We start from the raw sequence: 23,008 nt of genomic DNA on the forward strand, positions 1-23,008 counted from the left end.
TGGCTGTGCCATTAACACTTAGGAAGGAAGCTGACCTGGCTGTGCCTTCCTAATTTAGGGGAAAACCATATTAACCATATTTCCAAAACCAAATAATTTGGGGGTACAACATTTATGTCCAAAGGACTTAGTTTTTCTCCAGTAAAATGGTCCATATTGGTAAACACAGAGTGCTCACAGGTTTTGATAAGCAAAAATCAGCCTCATTTTTCCCTTCCTCACTAGGAGACTCAATTATATCATCACAATTCTCAAGTTCTCTGTCTTAGAGACCCATAACACATTAAAGCTAAAACTTAATATAAATTAGGCGCTCCCAATTGTCAACATGCTTCACTCTCCAAGCGGGGATAGTGTCCATATTTACCTGTTTCTTCCTACCGTTTGTCACTGAAGTTGAAAAGTCTAGCTCTTTCCCCCTACTTCTAGCACGGACTGGAAATTTAGTCTTTCCACTTTGCTATCTTCTCCATCCTATTCTGGCCAGTAGGTGGCGCCACAGATAGATGGCTATTTCTTTTCAGCACAAGACAAGTTGTGCCTCAGGTTCTTTTGGGCATGGCAATCTTTTATCTCTCGAGGTGCTGTGATTTGAAATATTTTGTACATACCACAATTTATACTTTGTTCAAATATTAAAATTTATGGAGTGGCCAGGTAGTAAAGGAGAAAACTTTTCTCTATATTTTTGTTCTTCCCAGACCACTAGAGCACATATAAAGGAAATATGACAAGACAATTACAAATTTCTTACCCTGTGTGTGAATGAACACAGACAGCCCAGCAATAAAAGTTGACCCCATTTGCCAAATCTCTCAGTGCAGTCTCCAAATCTTCTAAAATAGAACAGCAGGGATGGGGCACTGGGGTGTGGATGTATGACAGGATATTACAATAAAAATTATTTGGGGATTATACACTGTTTGGGATTAGCGACACCTCAGCACCTTTCCATTAGTATTTGATAAGTGGTTTTTAAAAAGACACAGAGCTAGCTGCCTAATATCTGCAGCAGGCAAGGACAATTAGAAAACATTAATTTTTGTTGTGTTCACACTTCTATTCCCACAGCTAACCACACACATTCTAATCAATCATTATCTACTATCATACAAAAAAATGAGGTTTTATTTTAATGCTTGATTTCAGACTTACTTTTTCACATATGTTATGTCTCATGTGATATTCAACCCATAAATATTTCCTATTAAAGCCGAAGGCCTATACAGTTGAAGTTTAAACAAAGTGTAAAGGTTCACAGACTAGGTTAGGAGAACCCAGTTCTGTATAACTCATATGACAACTTTGGATAAAACACTGACTCTGGGCTTTAGTTTTCCATACCATGACCTACCCTATAGGACCGTGTAAAGCAGCCTGGTTTCTGGTTGAGTACAGGCTAGAAACTGCCAGAGACCCAGGTGATCCTGAGGGTCCCCAAGTGGGGCCACAGGGAACCCTGAGGGAAGGCAGGCGTGAATAAGCTTAGAGTCTAGGGGCTTATTCACTTCATGAAGAAGTGAGGAGAGTAAAGAGATTTTTAAAGTAGCCTTGAAAACTATTAAACTCTTCACAAAATAAGTACATATTTTCCTTCAAATTCCTAGGGTTTAGCAAAGGATCATTTACTTATTCGCTGACATACATATCCTGGATACTAGGTATCATCACATAACAGTTTCGAGGAGAAGAAATGTCTTTGATTTCTCTTAAGTTTTATGATTATGTCTAGGATGAGAAGAGTAAGTGGTAGTAAGTCAAGTAAATACAAAATGAATTGTTTTTAGAAGTAAGCAACTAAGATGGTAAGAGGTCAGTAAATCTATCATAAGAGGGACACTGATGGAATGGGTGGGACATGCTTAGTCTGGACAGAACTGGAGGTATAATAATAGATGTTTTCAGAAATCTGATGGCCTATCAAATGCAAGATATGTGTCTTTTTAAAAAAAATGGAAGAAGGTAGTAGGCCAAAAACCAAGCTCAAAGGAAAAAATGAACTTTGTATACCAAAAAAATAGCTCAAAAGAACATGGGAGCCAACTAAAAATGTTCCCCAAGACTAAAGCTGAAATAATTTGAGATACAAGGTAAATAAAGTAGTATTGGACCATAACCCAAAGTTGAAATAAATACACATGAGCTACTATTGATAGAAACAATGATTGAACACATTAGTAGATAAACGAGAATAGACACATTTCTACTGCACAAAAATTTCAACTAATTCATGTAGACATTCTAACCTTGAGGTAGCCTGAATCTCTCCCTCTTTGAAGTGTAGGCTATCAGCATGTATTCATTTTGAAAAGTACATTATGAAAATAGGGAAGGTGTGGTTTTACTCAGGAGCACAAAGTACTGTGACCAGCAGGTGATCACAATCAATATCAAGTGTTATGTTGGTAGCATGTTTCATTAAATGCTACCCTTGTTCTTCATCAAAATATGTGATCCCAGTCTAATCATGAAAAAAGTGCCTGGAAAAAAAAGTCCCAAGATAAGAATACCTGAACAGCAATATTGAAAATTGTAAAGGTCATCAAAAACAAAGGCAGTCTGAGAAATTGTCACATACAGAAAGAGTATAGGGAAATGTGATGATTAAATGTAATGTGGTATACTGAATAGGATCCTGGTATAAAAATGAATAAAGTACAGAAATTGATTAATTGTATAATTATTGGTTTATTGACTGTACAAAATGTATCACATGAGCTCATGCATGTGTGTGTATGTATAATGCCTATGTTTAAGGAAAATATGCAATATTTGTCTTTCTGTCTGACATATTTCAGTTAATAAAATGATACCTAGCTCCATCCATTTTCCTGAAAATGATATTGCTCATTCTTCATTAAAAGCTAGATAAAATTCCACATTTTATTTACCCACTTATCTGTTGATGGACATCTAGACTAGTTTCATACCTTGGCTATTATAAATATTACAGCAATGAAAATGGATCAGCAAGTATCTCTATGGTATGCTGACTCAAAATTTTTAGGACATACATTCAATAGTGGTATAGCTTCAATACATGGCAGTTACACATATTTTTACACATATTTTGTGATGGTTTGAATAAGAAAGTCCTCCATAGGCTCATGTATTTGAACACTTGGCACTCAGTTGGTGGCATTGTTTAAGGAAGTGGAAGAGGTATAAACTTGCTGGAGGAAGTATATAGCCTCACACTATTTCCAGTGTTTGCTTTCTGTTTTGTGCTTGTGGTTCAAGATGTAAGCCCTTAGCTTGCTGTTATAATACCTGCTGCTTGCTGTCATGCTTTCCCATCATGATAGTTATCCCACTGGAACCATGAGCCCATATAAACTCTTCCCTCTATAAGCTGCCTTGGTCAAAAGTAACTAATACATCTCCATATAAATTGTCATAGTGGCTACATCTGTTTATACTCCTGCCATTAGTATATAAAGGTTCTTCTTTCTCCACACCCTCACTAGTATCTGTTATTTGTTTTCTTAGTGACAGCTATTTTGACTGTAGATAGAATCTCAGTGTAGTTTTCATTGATGGATAAAGATAATAATTTTTCAAATATGTATTATCCCTTGTGTTTCCTTTAAGACATGTGTGTAGTTCAGTCTTCATGTGGGACTCCTAGCAGTGGGAACAGAGGTTGTCTCTAACTCTTTTGCCTACCTCTGAAACCTTTCCTCCTACTGGGCTGCCTCATTTAGCCTCAATAGGAGAGGATGCACCTAGTCTTACTGCAACTTGATATGCCAAGGCTGGCTGATATCCATGAGACACTTCCTCTTTTCTGAAGAGAAAGGGAGGAGGAGTGGGAGGGAGAAAAACTGGGAGGAGAGGAGGGAGGGGAAACTGCAGTCATAATGTAAAGTTAATCAATCAATCAATCAATTAAGTAATTTAAAAGTCTGTTCTCATAGCCCACTTATCAGTTGATCTGAGTTTTGACACCTATTTTTGAATTCCTTATATATTCTAGATATTAATCTCCTCTCTGACACTGTCTTAGCTATGGCTTCTACTGCTGTGATAAATACCAAAACTAAAGACAACTTGGAGTGGAAAGGGTTTGTTTGGCTTATACCTCCATATCATAGTCAGAATCTGAAGGCAGGAACATAGAAGCAGGAACTGAAGCAGGGGCTATGAAGGAACATTGCTTACTGGTTTGCTCCTCATGGCTTGCTCAGCCTGCTTTCTGAAAAAACCCACAAACCAACTGCCCTGGGGTGTATCACCCACAATGGGGTGGGCCTTCTCACATCAGTAATTTTTAAAATGCACTATAGACTTTACTACAGGCTATCTGATGGAAGCATTTTCTCAATTGATTTTAGCTTGTGCCAAGGTGATTACAAAAAACAAACAAAAAAAGGACAGGCATATAGTTAGTAAAGATTTTCTTTCTGTGGACTGTCTCTTCACTTAGCTGTTTAATAAAAGCTGTTTGCTTTTAATGAAGTTTTCACCTATGTCTGTATCTTCAAGTGTTTTACTTATGTTTTCCTTTAGAAGTTTCAGTGTTTCATTCTTTTATTAAGGTCTTTTATGCAGTTTAAATTGGTTATTGTGCAGGATAAGAGATATGTATTTAACCCCATTCTTCAACATGCAAATGTTTTCTCAGCATCGTTTGTTGAAGAAGCTGTCTTTTTTTTCTGATGTATATTTTTAACACCTTTGTCAAAAAGCAGGTGGCTGTAGCTATGTGGTTTTAGAAAGGTATATTTAAACAAAAAACTTTTTAAATAGGGAATATTATTCTGTATAAAGGAGTATGTTTATTTTTATTTAAAATCAGAATGTGGATGAAAATGTGTGAGAGAATAACTAAAAATAAATAATAAATTATATTAAAAAATAAAAGCGTGATGTTCCCAATCCTGGAATTCTCACTGATTCACAGCAGTAAATGAACACCATCCCCTTCCAAACACAAACCATTATTGGACAAATTTGAGGTCAAAATGTAGCTATGAACTAGCATGATGAGAACTGAAAAATTAAAATTGGCAAGGCTTCATAAAAATTGCTGTGAGTTGACATTTGGCCAAAATAAAGACAGCAAGGGCAAAGCAGCTCCAAATTAAATTGATTAAAGTACAACCATGGGTGAGCTTTAGTAGGCTAAGATGCAGCTTTACAAGACCCAAGACCTGGGATGTGAACTGGCAAGATGGCTAGTTTATTGGGTAAAGGTGCTTGTTGCCAAACCTGAGTTCCATACCCTCATATGGTGGAAGAGAGAACTAACTCCTAAAAGTTGTCCTCTGGTCTCAACATACTCACTGTGGCACATATGTTCCCTCACATAGACATAACATAAGATAGATAAGTAGACAGACAAATAGAAATATAAGAAGAATAATGCACTTTCATTTTTATTTTAATTATGGTTTTTAATAAATTATGTGTATGTGTGTATGCCTGAGTGTGGATTTGTGCCCATGGAGGCAAAAAGAGGGCATCAGATCCCCTGAAATTGGAGTTACAAGCAGATGTGAGTCACCTGAAATGAGTACTGGGAACCAAACGCCAATTCTCTACACTCTTAACCACTGAGCTATTCTCTGTAGCCCCACTTATTTTATTTTTAATACCAGCATCATACCTTTTTGCTGTGTGATACTCACCTGGCTCAGTCTTTCCATGCTTTGTTGTCTCAATATGTTGAATTGCCTAAAACAAAAATCTATGACCAGGTGTGAGTAGATGGCTCAGTAAGGCCTGGATTATCCCAGAACTCATGTAAAAGTCAAGTGGGTATGATTATACCAGTCTGTGTATAATCCCAGCAGGTGAGAGCATGGTGGCTTTTCTGTAATGCCAGTACACAGAAGGTGGAACAAATAAGGAACAGATAATCCTTAGAGTTAAAAGATGACCCAAAATAGCCTAAATAGTGAGCTCTGGATTCAGCAAGACCTCAATATATAAGGTCAAACATGATTGAGGAAGACATCTGATATAAACTTTGGGTGTCCATATGCACACATGTACCACCACCATACATACATGAACATTCATGCACACATGCATGTACATAACACACAGACACACAAAACAAAAATCAACTAAATAAACTACCACTCTCCTTTCTTCCAGAAATTCCTGACAGTCGAACACACTTTGCATGTATTACAACTAAATGATAAAAAACAAAATTGTAAACAACTTTAATTGTGTGTATATGCAGGCATACAAGTTGTCTAGACATGCACCTCTCCTCTCTTAGTAAAAGATAAAGACATTTTAATGATTTTCACCCTGTTTATTCTCCAGCTATAGAGAAATCAAGCATCCCAGCCCAGTTAATGAACCAGAATAAATCACTACTATTTATTCCCCAAGGAAAGCTTCCATGGGACCAGCAACTCTAGAAGTAACTCCCTTTGTGCTCCAAGACGTGCTTATTTTAGAGGTGAACTGATCTATTTCTATGTCATTGGTCAGACCTCAAGCACTCCAGAGGGCTATTTAATTGTCCTGAATGAATTTTTCAAGAATCTAAGGTTTGATGTCAGTTTTTAAGAAACCACATCTTGGGGTTACAGTGATGGCTCAGTGGATTAAGCATGCTTGTTACTCTTCTTTTGAAAATTACCCCCTTCCCTTTCCTCCCTCCAGTCCCTATCTCTACCTCCTTGTGTCCCTTCAAGTTTGTGACCTTTTTATACAACTTTCTGGATCCATTTAGTGTTGTTTGTGTGTATATGATTTCAGGATTGACTACTTGGTATTTGGTAACCAACTAGACAGCTCATCTGCGGGGTGACTAAGTCTCCGTCTCTTGACAGTCCTTAGTTATCTATAGTTCTTTGTCTACGGATTCGGACCCATGAGTTTGGCCTCTTCCATGATAGCATGCCTATTGGTATTGTCTTTGTTCAGATCTTGTTCAGGCAGCAGTGTTGCTGATGTATCATGAGTGAACCTTCCCTGCTGTTTCCAGTAGACACAATCTCATAGATTCCCTGGTCCCCTAGCTCTTACAATCTTTCTGCTCCTTTCATTACCAATGTTTCCTGAGCCTTAGGTGCAGGAGTTGTTTTGTAGATGTATTTACTGGAAGTGGGCACCCCAGAGATCAGTTGTTAACTGCATTTTGATTGAATGTGGTTTTCTGTAATGGTCTCTGTCCATTGCAAGAGAGAAGTTTCTTTGATGAAGGGTGAAAGCTGGACTTATCTGTGGACATAGAGATAAGTGTTTAGAATGCAGTTAGGAGTTATTCTGGTTTAGTAAAGTAGTTGTAGGAGGTTCTCCTCTAAGATCCACAACTTCACTAGCCCCAGGGAGTTGGCTAAGTTTACAGTATCAGCTGTGATTTCCCTCCTGTTGAGCAAGTCTCAAGTCCAACTACACAGCAGTTAGTTACTGCCAAGATATGAGTGGCACTGTTTCACCCTTAGCAATATCTTATCATGGCACAGCCACTCTGGAAATCAGTATCGAGACCTCTCAAAAAGCTAAAAATAAACCTACCATATGACCCAGCTATATCACTCTTTGGCATATGCCCAAAGGACTCAGCATCTTACTCCACAGATGTTCATCCACATTCACTGCCACTCTAGTAATAACAGCGAGGAAATGAAAACAACCTAAATATCCTTCAATTGAATGAATAATGAAAATGTGGTACCTATATAAAATTGAATACTATTCAACCGCAAAAAATTAAAATAAAATAATAAAAATTTCAGGTAAAGAGATGAAACTAGGAAATATTATACTGACTGGGTAATTTAGACCTAGAAACACAAACATCACATTTTTCTCTCATCTGCAGTTCCTAGTTGCAAAAGCCATGGAAGTAAAATGGTACCATGGGTTGTGCTGGAGGGGAACGGCAGGATACAAGTGATGTGAAGGGGTATATGAGAAAAATTGGGGGCTTTAATTGGGGCAGGATAGGAGAGAAATATAGAAGGAGAGAGAGGAAAGACAAAATTAACACTAAGAATGTTTGAAAAAGCCAGAAAGACTCAAAACTTTTGTTTACCCCAAATTATATATAATATATACAAGTTACATGTATACTAATACAAATATAGTTTAAATAAAGTTACATCAGTTGGCCTGACAATGATTCTCCCTGCCCTAAGAGCCACAGACCACCTAACAGAAATCTCAATACCAGGCACTAAAAACCTCCTTTTGAATTGTTGGTCAGAGAAGTCCAAGAGACTACCAAACAATACAGGCGGTTGCTGTAGCTCTTGGCTGCGTCCCAGAGGTAAAGCTCTTATTGCTGAAAACATTATGTACTTTGGACACATCTTACCTGAAAGCCCTGACGACTAACTTTCACAGTACCAGAAGGTGCTATGCAAGCTTCCAAAACAAACAAACAAACATATTAAAGCATATATATGTTTACTATTGCATATATATATGTATATATATGAAAAAAAAAACACTTGCTCTTTTTGCAGAGTTTCTGGGTTCATTTCTTGGCACCTTCCTAGTGGCTCCCAATCATCTATAATTTCAGTTCCAGAGAATCTGACAGCCTCTTCTAATTCCTAAGGATACTAGACACATGTGGTGCATATTCATAGATGTAAGCAACCATTTATACACATAGAATAAATAAGCATAATTAAAAACACACATACAGATAAATTATAATTAAAAATTAAAATAATCATATCTGCCCAAAGAACAGGAATAAACAATAGTGCAGATAAGTATGGTCAGGTAGTTACTGTCTATATCACTGCAATAGCTAAGTAGTAAACAAATACTCTAAAAATATTTGCTGACAAGATTTCAATGCACAAAACCTATGCTTTCTGAAATTATAATCCTTTAAACTATTCCATTTAAGACATATATTAATTAATAAGTATAACCTATATCCATTTAAGAAAAAAATTAGCAATTGTAGAAACATGGAAACTGTATAGGGAAAGAAATAAAAACGCTAAAATATAGGAAGTTCTTGATTTCACTTTTCTGCTTCTGCATTCCTCATATTTTATCAAAATAAATCATTTTATAATTAAAATTGTAGTTTTAGGTTTCTTTTTATATCTATACTGTTTGTTTGTTTGTCTGTTTGTTTTTGGAAAAGTTTCAAGTATAAAACAGGGAACCAGGGATGTCAAGTATAATAATGGATGGATGTTCTTGTTAACTTCCTTTTCCTTCTTTTTGGTCTGTTTGTTCCTTCATAAATGTGTTAGGAAACTGGCAAGGAGGTTTCTCTCAGGACCCTCCTCATTTTGCTCTTCAGTATTTTATTGCAAGAACCACTGGGATAAATGAGCTGCCTAGAATCTTTGCAAGTTGAATTGGTCGATTGGTTGAATTTTTCAATTTTTGTATAACATGATTGTACGTATTTTTTGCAATGAAAAAATAATGTACATGCACCATTGACTCTAAGGTACAAAGAAGAAATAGAACGTTTTAAAAAATAATCTTCAAATAAATGGCTGAATAGAAAAAAAGAACAGCAAATGGCACATAATTTAGGATTTTGCTTACAAAAAATTAAAAATACTGAACAGTTTTGTATATTATTTATGGTTATAACTACACATACAAAAACAAAATAGAAAATACACATCAAATTTATCTTTGTGTCTGTCCCTGGAAACCAAGGGAAATAAGATTAGGTTTGGGGACAGAATTTAACTCATCTGCTATGTTTCATTTTCTCTTTCTGATAGAAATTGAAAGCAAACTTACATTCAAAGTATTGAAGTTTGTCAAGCTGAGGATATATTCAGGTTTGTTTGTCATGTTATTGATTCTTGGTGCTTTGCAATACTTCTGATTATTCAAAACAAAATTATACATAAGTTTAAAAGAAAAATGTTGGAAATTTTCTACATACTTCAGTAATATTAATGGATTTCTTTTGCAGTGCTAGTATCAAATCTAGGACCTTGAATGCATTCTACTACTGAGCTACACTCCTACCCTTCAAGGATTTATTTTGATAAATGACAAATGAACTTAACCTTAAAGCCAGAGAACTTGAAAAGAAGAGAAAAAAATAACAAGAGAAAGAAAAATAAAGACACGGTCAGTGAGATAAGATAGAGGCCCCAGAGCCTTGATATATCGAAGTCACCAAAGAAATTCAACAGATTTTGCTCTGACCTATAAGCCAGATTTTTGAACAAGCATCTCTTTCAGGATTAGGGCTCCTGGATGTCCCCGATTTACTGTCTTATGACTTTTAAATCCCTCTGTTTAACTGAGTTTTCTAGACAGAGGTTATCTCCACTTACCTTTTCATGGTATCTGTTACACACCCAGATTTATTCTGTCATTACTTTATGAACCAACGTCATAATGGTTTCCAGGAATCATATAGGGAATATAGTTTTCTGAATTTACTTTCTCACATTAACTTAAATTTTGACATTTTAAAAAACTTTGTCTTATTATGAAAGTTGAACCTAAAGAGAAGGTGTTCATTTCCCTCCCAAGTCATTACCATAGTCAAAAAAGAATCTTTATTATCTCAGCTTGGAAGAAATATCTATAATCTTGGCTTCTTTGTTGCATATTTATTGGTCATTGAATCCATTTACTTTTATCAATTCAGTGTCTTCTGATTTCCTGTCCTGGCCCCTTTTGTAATTCCTTTTCGCTAATCTCTCAGCTATAAACTCCAAACTCTCTTTGCTTTTTGAGGGTACCTTATAATATAATGGTTGTTTTTAATGCTTCTTCCCTTTCTGACCCCTTTTCACACAAAGGAGCTCAAGCCTCTCTTGTCTAATGTACCTGAAGTACTGGATCCAGGCTGTACTCTTTCAGGGCAGCAATGACCTTGCTCCAGCCACATAATAAACCAGGAAAACAGCTGCAGTCAAGCAACATACAGATCCTAGGCAACATCAAAGGGAAAGTTAAAGGCTCTATTGATAACTGAGAAGGAGTAGGTTGGGAAGTGAGTCAGGTGAAGCTGAGTATTAAATGCAATGGATAAAAACAGGCTTCATGCATTTGGAAGTAAGACTTTCCATTATCTCCTGTTTAAAGAGACCATTGCTAGGAAAACCCAAAGAGAAAAGATCAAGGCCTGGCCTATAATCATCACTATGGCTCAAACTGATGTGTAGTGTGGTTCTCAGAAACTCACTTGAACGTTTCTGAAACCCGATTCTTCAAAATGGAAAATGTTCCCATTATGCAAACTTCAACTTTACAACTCAAAAAGTCAGTGAAGAGGAAGCTGCTTCCCTTACATGGTCATCAATATACACATGGTGCACATACAGACAGCAAAATACCTGTACATGTAAAATAAAAAGAAATAAAAACAACAAAATTAATTGTTTATCAAGCTCAGTAATCTTAGCACTCATGAGGTCAATGCCGGAGGACTGTGGTGAGTCCAAGGCCAGTTTGAGTTTCACAGTGAGTCCCACACTAACCTAGACTACAGTACGGAATGCTGCCTTAAGAACAAAACAAAACAATCAAATAAGGAAAGGCATCTCTCCCTCATACTAAAAAACAAGAAGGTCTCACAGTGAATGAAAACTGATGTTCAAACTAAAATATTAGAATTACCTGGGAGTAGGGGTGGGAGGAGAAACTGCAGCTGGGGTGTATTGAAAACAAAAAATGAAAAACAAACAAAAATAAGAAAATAAAACTAAAACAAATAGAATCACCAAAGACTGTAAAGCTACTGTGACAAAAAATGGTTCAATTAGCAATTATAAGTACTTTTGGAACAAAGAGAAAAATACAAAGTATAAAAACAGAGCATATATAGAAAAACAGCAGAATTTTTGGAAATAAGATACAATAATACAAAAAACCTCTATAACAAAATGAAAAGAACTGAGAAATGAATCAGTTAACATGATAGAACGATAGGAATTATTTGATCCAAGTTAAAAAAGAACGACTAGACTAAGGAAAATGTCCAGAGCCTCTGGGAATCATAGAACTAAAGCAAAAAGTTTCCTGGCATCAGAGGAAGCCAGAGGAGGTGGGTCAGGAATTTAAAATGACATTTCTTTTCTTTTCTTGTAAGTCTTGAAATTGGCAAAACATGTAACCTTCTTACTCAAAAACTTAACTATATTTCAAAGTAGGCTAATTAAAAAAAAAACCTCCATTCCAAGGCACATCATGGATCATGGTCAAACTTCTTTAAATAATAATAATAATAATAATAATAATAATAATAATAATACCTTGAAAGCAGTAAAGAGAGAAATGGAACCTTACCTACAAGGGAAAATAGTTACAATGACAGCAGATTTCTCCTCAGAATCCATGGAAGCTAGAATGGAATGACATATTTCTCAAGAACATTTATAACAGAACTGTCAACCTTGAACCTCAGCTCCCATGAAAATACACTTTGCAGAAAATATACTATTGTGGAAGAGCAATAAAGAAATTTTCAAAGGGAAGAAGGTATTTCTTGCTCGTAAACCTGCCTTGAAATAATTGTTAAATGATGTTCTCTAAACAGAAAGAAAAATGCAAAAACACGATCTTGGAACCTCAAGAAAAAAAGAACAGAAAGGGCAAGGGTAACCTTTCTCAATTATGTTTTACAGCTGAAGCAAAAATTATAATATCTCATATAGCTATAAATACATAAAGAAGAAATATTTAAAACCATTAGGTTATAAATAGGGAAGGGTAAAGTAAGAAAGGCACGGTTTCTAAAATTTACTAAAGCAAGCAAAATGTCAATCTTCCTAAGCTTTAATAAGTTATAGACCGGCACTCTATAAAATGGTTTCTGTCTCTCCTCTACATTTCTTGCCCCTCTCTGAACCAGTGTTTCCCTATGTAGCCCAGCCTAGACTTAAATTTACTATGTAACTCATGTTCCCTAACTCAAGATCCTCCTACCTCGGGCTCTCTAGTGTTGAGATTATAGCCATGTGCCACCATGCCCAACCTGGGATAGTTTGTTCAAAACTAGTTTTTATTTTAAGAAACTAAACATGTACTTACCATACAAACCAGTAATCATACCTGAAATTCGTCACAGGAAAATGAAAATTCATTCTCTAAAAAACTGTACATTAAGGTTCATAGCAGCTTTGTGTGTTGATAGACTGAAATGTAGATAAGTCTCTCAGCAGGTGAAAAGCTAAACTTATATAGTCATACATAGTATATAAACTATTATATAGTCATATATATGACTATATAAACTTTATATAGTCTTACTGTATAAAACTTTTGAATCACAAGAAGGAATGAACTATTTACACACAAAACAAATTGGATGACTGGACCTACTGATGCACACCTCTGATCTCAGCACTCAGGAGACGGAGAAAGGCAGATCTCTGAGTTTGAGGCCAGCCTGGTCTACATAGTGAGTTCTGGCTAGCCAGAGTTACATAGTCCAATCCTTTCTTAAACAAACAAACAAACAAACAAACAGAAAATAACAAAACAAAACCTTTGATGAAGCCGGGGCATTATGCTGTGTGAAAAGAGCCAATGAAAAGCTCATGACACTTATGAATCTAGATTCATGTAAACGTTCTTAGAATGAGGCAACTATAGACATGGAAAACTATAGACATGGAATAGAGATACGAAAATTTGGTATGGACTGAGTAAAAGTGCAAAAACTACAATGGGTAAAGCACAAGCAAACCTCTTGTGAGGATTAATATTTTTCTTGATCGTGTTGGTAGTTATACAAATACGCATATATGATACGATGGGATGGAATTGTACACAGTCACTATGACAAAGGAAAATTCATGGTTTTGATATTATACATGGTTATGCAGGATGGAACAACTGGAAGAACTGGCTGAGTAGTACACAAGGCCCCTTTGTCTTAACATTCTGTCAACCTATTAATTTATTAATTACTGCAAAAATGTCCACATGCTACTCTCAGAACCTATGAATACTTTAGGTTATATGGCATAAGAGTGGCAAATCAACTACCTCTGAGTTGGGGAGACTCAGGCAAGTGCAATTCAATTATAGGAGTATTCATAAGTGGAAAGGAGAGGAAGAAGAGTAAAAATCAGAGATGCAGATAGAAACAAGATTGGCGTGATGAGATGTGGGGAATTAATCCTCCACCGGAAGGTTTGAATAGGGAAAGTCTTTACAAAATGTGAAATATAAGTAGCATCCAGAAGCTAAACAATGGTTGAAAATAGAGTTTCCCCTTACAGTTTCCAAAAGAAAAACAGCTATTTTCTTTTTTATTAGATATTTTCTTTATTTACATTTCAAATGTTATCCCCTTTCCAGGTCTGTCCTTCAGAAACCCCCTATTATATCCCCGGTCCCGCTGCTTCTATGAGGGTACTCCCCCCCATACCCACTCCCACCTCCCCACCTTGGCATTCCCCTACACCGGGGCATCAAGCCTTCACAGGACCAAGGGCTTCTCCTCCTGTTCATGCCTAACAAGGCCATTCTCGGCTACATATGCAGCTGGAGCCATGGGTCCCTCCATGTGTACTCTTTGGTTAGTGGGTTAGTCCTTGGGAGTTCTGGGGGATCTGGTTGGTTGATATTGTTGTTCTTCCTATGGGGTTGCAAACTCCTTCAGCTTCTTCAGTCCTTTAACTCCTCCATTGAGGACCCCTTGCTCAGTCCAATAGTTGGCTGCGAGCATCTGCCTCTGTGTTTGTCAGGCTCTGGCAGAACCTCTCAAGAGACAGCTATATCAGGCTCCTGTCAGCAAGCACTTCTTGGCATCCTCAACAGTGTCTGGGTTTGGTGACTATATATGGGATGAATTCCCAGGTGGGGCAGTCTCTGGCTGACCTTTCCTTCAGTCTATGTTATTTTAAACCACTAAGTTTTGGGAAAGTTTTTTTTTTTTTTTAATAGCAGCCATAGTAGAAAACCAACACATCCTCCAGCCACATGGTTTAAAAATTAACTCTGTCAAAGATAGGCAACTGGGGCACTGGGGCACTGGGGCACTGGGGCACTGGAGCACTGGGGCATTGGAGCACTCAGTAAAGCGCTTAGTGCACAATCATGAGGACATGAGTTCGTATCTTCAGCATCCTCATAAAAAATCAGGCACAGTAAAACCAGCACTAAAGAAGAGGTGACATAAGCATCCCAGAGAGTAGCTGGCAAGACCATTTAGTTATTTGGCAAGCTCCAGATTCAGTAAGACACCCTGTTTCAAAATATAAGGTGCACAAAAGGGAAAGATGTGAAAAAGGGACTTGTAGAGAGGGCGTGGCAAAGATAGGAGGGAAAAAAAATAGAGGATGGAGGATGAGCGTAACCAGAATGCAGTATATATCTATGAAGTTGTAAAGAATAAATTTAATTTTAAAACTTAAACCTAACAAGGTGGAGAAGGGTTTATGAAGACACTCAATGTCCATCTCTGAGCTTCTCATACCCGCATACTCACATGCATCCTTATCTGCATACACCAACATGTATAAATTGTACTCTCAGGGCAATCATCGATATATAGTGATGAATGCTATTTTTGCAATTCCACATCACCAATGAAATAAAAGATAGCATATCTTTCTCAGAACTTCAAGGAAAAGAAACATGTTGCTCTTGATTAAATGGAGCCTAAGAACCAAAGAAAGTTTAAGAACAGAGGCGTTCTTGCCACAGAAGCTGGAACTCTTGTCTCAGTCCAGTCTGTGATCTATTTGCTGAAGAATTTTCTGCTATGTTAAAAAAAAAAACTACTTATTTTCCAAAGACATAGAATACAGAGACAGTAGAAAAAGTGCACTAAATTAAAAAAAAAAAAACAAAAAAAAACTAAGCAAAAGACCCAATCACCTAATTTCGTATGACAGGATAATTCATTTATTTATTTTTATTCTTTTTTTCTCTTGCTATTCCCAATATCCCAATGCTTAACACACAGTAGATGCTTAAAAACATTTGATGAATTGTACTGTAAATGATAACTAATAGATCCATTCAGCATTAGATTCTACTAACCCTCATAATCTGTAATAGTCCAAACTGCTAAGACAAAAATGCCATAAGCATTTATTCATAAATAGGATTCCACATATTACCATTCCTACTGCAAAGCACAGATGTGGCATATGTTTATTTTTGCAGCACTTACAGAGATTGACATTTAATATATGATATTAGAGTTCCAGGATGAAATCTTTTAACTCATTCCAGGATGACTAATAGTCCAAAAGGTCCATGAATCCCAAGGGTCTCATGAACATACCTGTCATTTCTGTCTCTGACCCTATCACCGTACCTAACAATTGGTTCCGAGAAGAGTTTTCTATTTTTCTCAACCCCTTGGCCCAGCAAAACACAAAGAGATACGGGTAGGAGAAAAGTGAGCAAGGTAGGGTTTTTATAGAATATAATGTGTTAACTAATACATTGATAATTAAGTTATTGTGGTGAGAGCTGAACAAGTGTATTTTGTTTCCATTTTTTGAGATTAAAATATAATTCCATTATTTTTCTCAGCCTTTCCTTCCTCCAAACCCTCATACACTCCTGCTTCCTCCTTCACTTTCATAGCTTCTTTTTTATTGTTATTATATGTATGTATATTAAAAAGCATTTTTAAGAAGCCAAGAGTTGACAAGTCTAGAATTTGTTAAAATGAAGCAACTTATTTATAGTAAGGACAGCAATGTTCAAGTGAGTATTAAGTGGCTCTTTTTCATAATAAAAATGCCTATAAAAGTTAATCAGAGAAATATTTGGAGCAGTAGCTGAGGGATACAGACCAGGAGTCTATAACAACATTTTGTGAATCCTTTCCATGGCTTTCATTTCAAGTTACTGTGACCATGACAGGCATGCAACAGGATCTCTGTAACAACTGGGGGAAAGGCTTTTTGTTTTGGGGTTGGTTTTTTTTTTTGTTCCATTTGTTTTTCGAAACAGGGTTTCTCTGTGTATCCAGAACTGGCTCTGTAAACCAGGCTGGCCTTGAACTCAGAGATCCACCTGCCTCTCTGCCTCCCTCAAATGCTGGTATTAAAGGGATGTAATGTCACCTCCTGGTTATGCAGAGGCTTTTTAACTCACAATGCACGACTGGAGTTCCTGAAATGTATTTATATGGCATATGTGTACGTAAACATGCAGTTCTCTGAAGAGGCTACACTCGATAGCCATCAAATTTTCATACCAGTTCATGCCACAGTTAGAGTTCACTGGTTAGGGACCACTGAGCTAAATTGTATTGGTCCTTTTTCTACTCTTCTACTTATTAAGGCAGTGTATCTTCTGGGTGTGCTTCATTTATTTAACAAGCAAAGAGAAAGTGAGTTTCTGCTTATATAAATCATCAAGACCAGCTTCTGGGCTAATAAATCACGTGTGCCCAGAAGAACATTGAGAAAGGAGTTGGAAAGAACTTAGTAGTCCCACAAAATTTAGGTTACTGCAGAGGAGAGAAAGGTGATAATTAATGATACATTGACAGAAACAAACATCCACTTACAATTTTTGCTGTTTAGGTAATCCCCTGTCACTCTTCTTGGTTTTTGACAATCTCTCATGCTCTAGACATTAGCTCAGGTGTTAACAATGGATCTGGTAAAGTTCAACTAAGTAATAGAAGCTTGAAAATATTTACAATTTATTTATTTATTTATCACTCTTCTAACTGGCTTCATTTTTTCCTTCTTGGTTACATTATTATTCCATGATATACCAGATTTAGATGGGGAACCACCATTTCGTTCACTCCTGCCGCCAATTAATGAAGTCCATCACAGAGACTTAGGACTGGGAAGCAGACAACTTAAAAGCTCATCTTGTCTCTTATCATACTTCCCTTAGTGCCTCAGTTTTTCTTCATGAATATGGTGGTCAGGATGTACTTTCTAATCCTAAGGTTTTCCTGATAAATGTAAAGCTTACTGTATTTCAAAAAATTTAAGATTATTTTAATTCATGTGTGTGGTGTTCTGTTTACATGTATGTCTGTGTACTATGTACGTGGCTAGTGCCTTAGGAGGCCAGAAGTGTGTATCAGAGCCCTTGAAACTAGAGTTACAGATGGCCATGAACTGCCATACGGCTTCTATCTAGTTAAGGATGACCTTAAAGTTCTTGTCTTCCTACCTTTTCTCCTCGAATGCTGGGATCATACCTCTATGCCCAGTTTAGGTAGTACTAAGGATTGAACATGGAGTTTTATGCAGCCCGTCCTTTTAAACAGCAAGACAGGGTCTCACTACATATCCCAACATCTCCTTGAACTCATTGCTTCCAAGGCTTGCCTCAAACTCAGGATCTTCTTGCCTCCTAGCCTCTTGTGTGAGGGATTATACCATATCTAGGTTTATGATTGTTCTTGATGGAGAATGGGTCAAAATTACTATGTTTAGGTCCAGTGTACAATTCTTGTTCTCAAGCCTTTAGATAATCTCCAGATAAACATCAGAAGAAGCTTCTTTCTCAAGTTAGTTTGTGTGACACTTGAAAAAAGCAATGAGAGAATAAAAAGGATTTGGGGATACGTGAGACAATGGTACATAATTGCTTAAATCAATGTCATCTTACTGGGGAGAAATCAGATGATCTATAGACATGCCATTTTGGAAAAAAGTGTGTGCCTTGTGGCTGGTCTCAAGAATTCAGCCAGGTGTTTTTGGAACATGTATGTAATGCCAGTACTCGGGAGGTGGAGGTAGGAGGAGCACAGATCCCAAAGTAACCTGAGCTACAAACAAGGCCCTGTCTTAAAATGAAAACCAAAATCACTAATGGCTGGAAATGTAGCTCAGAGGGAGAGTGCTTCTCTTCTCTAGCATGTCCAAGGCCGTGTGTTCCATCTTCAGTTCAGGAAAAATGGGGGAAATCGTGAAATAGAACACAATAGAAACAACAAAAACACTAGAAATCCTTTCCGCTAGAGAACAAGAAAAGACATTAGATCATAGCACATACAAGCAAAAAGGAGCACATTCCATAGGCAAAGTCTGTGGATCACTGTTCATAAAAGAGGGAAGAGACAAAAGATCCTTATATCTACCTGGAACGGGCCTCAAAAAGGCAGCTTCCCCTAAGTGCCCCTTTCCCTAAGTTGTGATACGCTTACTGCTGCATGAGGCCGATGCTGTTTGATATGATGGGCATTTTCATCTCTGCCTGAAAATGTGTTTTCTGGATAGTAGTAAAGGTATGAACTTAAAGGTCGCCTGAAGTTGTGCTCTTGTCATGGATCTTTGTTTTGTTTTCAAAGCGTCCTGGACAGGCAGCTAAGTTCTTTATGTCCAACCTTATGACCTTGGATTTGAAAGGGCGCTCTGGTGAGGAACTATTAACTAGGGAGCTCAACTCTTCAGAGGAAATAAAAGAATAAAATAAAATATAAAGTTTAAATCTGAAACCCTCCAACGTGGGAAAACAATGAAGCCAAAAATGACCTGCTTCTTACTGAATCATTGTCTTCCTGCATCACTCGTTTGATCCTTCTCTCTTTTGCTTACTGCCAGCAGGAACATTTTAACCACAGGTACGCCAACAGATAAAAAGTTTACCTATAACAGTCAAAGGCCAGCTAGAATCTTCTCTTACTACAAAGAAGGGGCTTGCAGAAGAAAAAATCTCTAGTACTGGATTTAGGAATAGAGAAACTGCAATCAATGCTTCTTTGGTTAAGACAGTCCTTTTCCTAAGCAAATACTTCAGTGAGCCTAGAACCTCCACAGTGATTGTGCTAGTCCTACATGAGCACCCTTTGAATGTTTTAAATCCCGAGCTTTTTCTTTCTCTCTTCTACCTCCGTAAACACAAGCAAAGAGGAGTGACAGCACAGGTTTAGTTCGCTTCGCTCTCCGGGTAGCTTACAGGTAATCAGATTGTGGAAAAAAAAAAAGAAAGAAAAGAAAAGGACAGTGAGTAAAACAGTAAGCAGCAGTGTTCTGCATTTGTTTGACTTTGGTAACAGGGATATTACAGGTTTGCACATGTATGTCTGCATGTGTGTGTTAAAAACATTGATGCATCGAAGATTTATTGAATAGGCTGATTTATTTATTTATTTATTTATTTAATTCTGCCTTGTGCTTATATAATTGTTACTCATTTATCAGAGCTGTAATTCAGGCAAATATTTGTTTTAAAAGTATTTTCTTTTAAATGGCTTGCTCTGGCCTGCTGCACAATCCATCAGTGGATCTTTTAAATTATGTTAACAATAGCTATTTGGTTGGAGTCTGTGAAATCTAATCTATCCCCCAAACTCTTTTCAGTTTTTTTCAAGTAATTACTTTCAAGTTTAAAATCATACCACAGGAAGAATTTAAATATACATGATATGCTATGTTTTGATATTTTGAACGTTAGGTCTTCAAAAAAGTCAGTTTCTTGACATATTGTTCATAATCGCAGATCTGGTACTATTAAAGTAACAAAATGGGTAAAGGGACAAGAGTGTGCTATTTCTCAGCCCACTTCTGTGGGCACAGGGGTTTGGAGACAGGAAGGAAAGCTGGGGGCTGTGCTCTGCAAATAATTAAGTAGAAAAGACAAAGTAAATGAAATCAAATTTCAAGTCTCACAAATTTTCTTGAATCACCCCACCCTATTTGAATACATGTGCACACACAAAAAATTATGTCTTTTCAACTCAAATACATGCAATCTATCTAGGTTCTATGGGAAGCAAAATTTTGCAAAGTATTTCCAAGAAACAACATCAAAAAAAAAAAAATCTAATCACTAGCTGCCACAGGGGCTTTGAATTCCCCTATTGTAAATATGTTGCTTGCAAAAAAAGCACAAGGTTTACTTGGACCTCCGTGGTCAAGGAGTATGGAGACTTCATAAGACATAAGGGTGGGGATAGAGGGAACCCCCCACCACCACACAAGTACATTTCTGACCTAGTAAGCAAACATGCTTTTATTGTTAGTGCTGGGTAAAATGTACAAGTCTTCCAGAAATTAGAGACTGTAATAAAAATGTACCAGCCCAAATTTAAATTGCTCACTAGACAGATGGTTAATTATATTCACAGCCACATATTTCACTGGGATAGAGTTTCAGACACTCAGCCAGTTTTATTTGATTAGCCGGTTTTCTAGTTAATATGTAAAATGACAGTTTCTTAGGGCTTTTTTGTTCCTTTCTAAAAATATATTTTCAATACGTGTAAATTCTCCTCAGCCATGAGAACATCACTGCTGTAAATAAAATGTTTGGTCATTCTATCCATGTGTAAAGATGTGCGATTCACCCCGCAAACCCCAAATGGTCTCTTGCAGTTCAGAGGAAACCATTGGAGCACCTTTTACTCAGCAAGCAAAATATTCCAGGAGCTGTAAGTGTACTCTGCTTCCCCAACTAAAACAGTTTTTTTTTTTAATCCCAGCGCTAAAGTATTTTATAAAGATGTTTTTTTAAAAAAAAGTCTTGCCAACCCCACACACTATTGTGCATTCTCAGACAAGTCTAGAAAATGGAACGTTATAAAAGGCCACACAGCTAAGCGTGCTTTTGCGCCTAGAATTTAAGGACGTGTTGGGAGCCAAAGCCCAGAAGCAAAATATGAGACTCGGTCATTCCCCAAATGCTACCAGAAGCTAGACAAAAATCTGAAGTGCTAGTGTCAAAATGGGAATGTCAACTGTTTTTTGTTTTTTTTTTTTTTTTTAACTTTAGAAAAAGACTAAAAGCCTTGCGCCAGTGGTTCGGTCTCTCACTAATGAGACAGGAGCAGTCATGCTGAAACCACTGGATTCCTCAGCTGAACCGCGCGGTCTGCAACACTTTCGGGGAGCGGGGCCGCCCCACGGCTTCTGCGCCCGCAGGGCTGGACAAGATCGAGCCGCCGCAGCAGCGAGCCTGCAGGCGTGACAGCGAGGAGCTCCAGGAGTCCCGAAGGAAAGCTTCAATCTGCCCGCAGGGGAGAGCGGGAAGGGGCAGCGGTCCAATTTCCTGCAGAGGTGACAAGCCTGGGCGAGGCTCTCTCCGGGCCCCTAACTTCTCGTCGGTCGCCACCAGCGGCAGCGGCTCGCGAGCGAGTGCTGCGAGCCGCTAGAGCCACCGCGGGGTGGCCAGAGGCGCCCGAGACGCGCGGGGAGCCGCGGGCGGGGGAGGCGTCGGGAACGGCGGCGCCTTCGCACCTCTGCAGCTTCGGCCGGGACGCCAGCCTGGGACCCGCCGCGTGCCTACGTTTTCCCGCTCCCTCGGAAGCGTGCCTCGGGCTGTGCCACGTTCCCCCGGACGCCGGAGGCTCCCCCGGGGGTCACCGAGCCGATGGGAGGTGGCAGGCGGCGAGCGGCCGCTGCCCTGCGGCGGCAGGCGTGTACGAGCGGCGGCGGCGGCGGCGGCGGCTCCGGCCGGCTCCCTTCCCCTCCCCCTCCCCCGGCGGCGGCACACAGGCCTTTCCTAGATTGCAGCGCCCGCTTGGCGGCGGCGGCGGCGGCGGTGGCAGCGGCGGCGGGCGAGCCGGGCTCCCTCGCCCGGGCGGCCTCGCTGCCTCCCGCACACAGACAGCACCCCGCACGCCATTCGCACACTCTCACACTCACACACACTCACACTCACACGCGCGCGCACACACACACACTCACACATACACACACGCGCTCTCCCCGCCGGCTCCCCTTGCTCGGCTCTCGCCCTCGGTTCCTCGCAGCCGCCACCCCCCACCCCCAGCTGCCGCCCGCCGGCTCAAGCCGGCCCGGGGAGCCAGCGACAAGGCCCGGGGGGAGGGGGTGGCTGCACGGCAGCGCTCAGACTCACCTCGCAGGCCGCCTCCCGAGGCGCACGTCGCTGGTGGGTAGCTGCTGCCGGCGTCCCGAGCTGGGACGGACGCAGTCAAGCTTGGGCTGCCGCCTGCTGCCGCTGTCGCCGTCGCCCAGAGCTGCTCGAGCTGCTGCCGCCGCCGCTGCTCCCGCTCACTGCTGCTGTTGCCGCCGCCTCTGCCTCTGCTCCATGCGCCGGGCCCGCCAGGTGGACGCGCCTCGCTCCGCTCGCTCACTCGCTCGCTCGGGCTCCGCTGCCGCGGCCGCACGAGGTGGAGGCAGAGCTGTCGGCTCGGGCGCCGAAACTCAGAGGCTCCACCACCTCCCGGCCGCCGGCTCCCAGG

The 23,008-nt window shown here is 39.1% G+C and overlaps 1 protein-coding gene across 1 annotated transcript in view; it reads right to left on the minus strand.

Moving 5' to 3' along the window:
* Positions 1 to 22,696, minus strand: part of Nexmif (neurite extension and migration factor) — a 117,213-nt gene extending 94,517 nt beyond the window's left edge. The window contains 1 exon segment of the mRNA XM_076918233.1: positions 22,663 to 22,696. The gene's annotated coding sequence lies outside the window, so the exon portion shown is untranslated.
* Positions 22,697 to 23,008: the final 312 nt, after the last annotated feature.

Source organism: Arvicanthis niloticus, chromosome X (assembly GCF_011762505.2).
Source record: "Arvicanthis niloticus isolate mArvNil1 chromosome X, mArvNil1.pat.X, whole genome shotgun sequence".
Taxonomy (NCBI): domain Eukaryota; kingdom Metazoa; phylum Chordata; class Mammalia; order Rodentia; family Muridae; genus Arvicanthis; species Arvicanthis niloticus.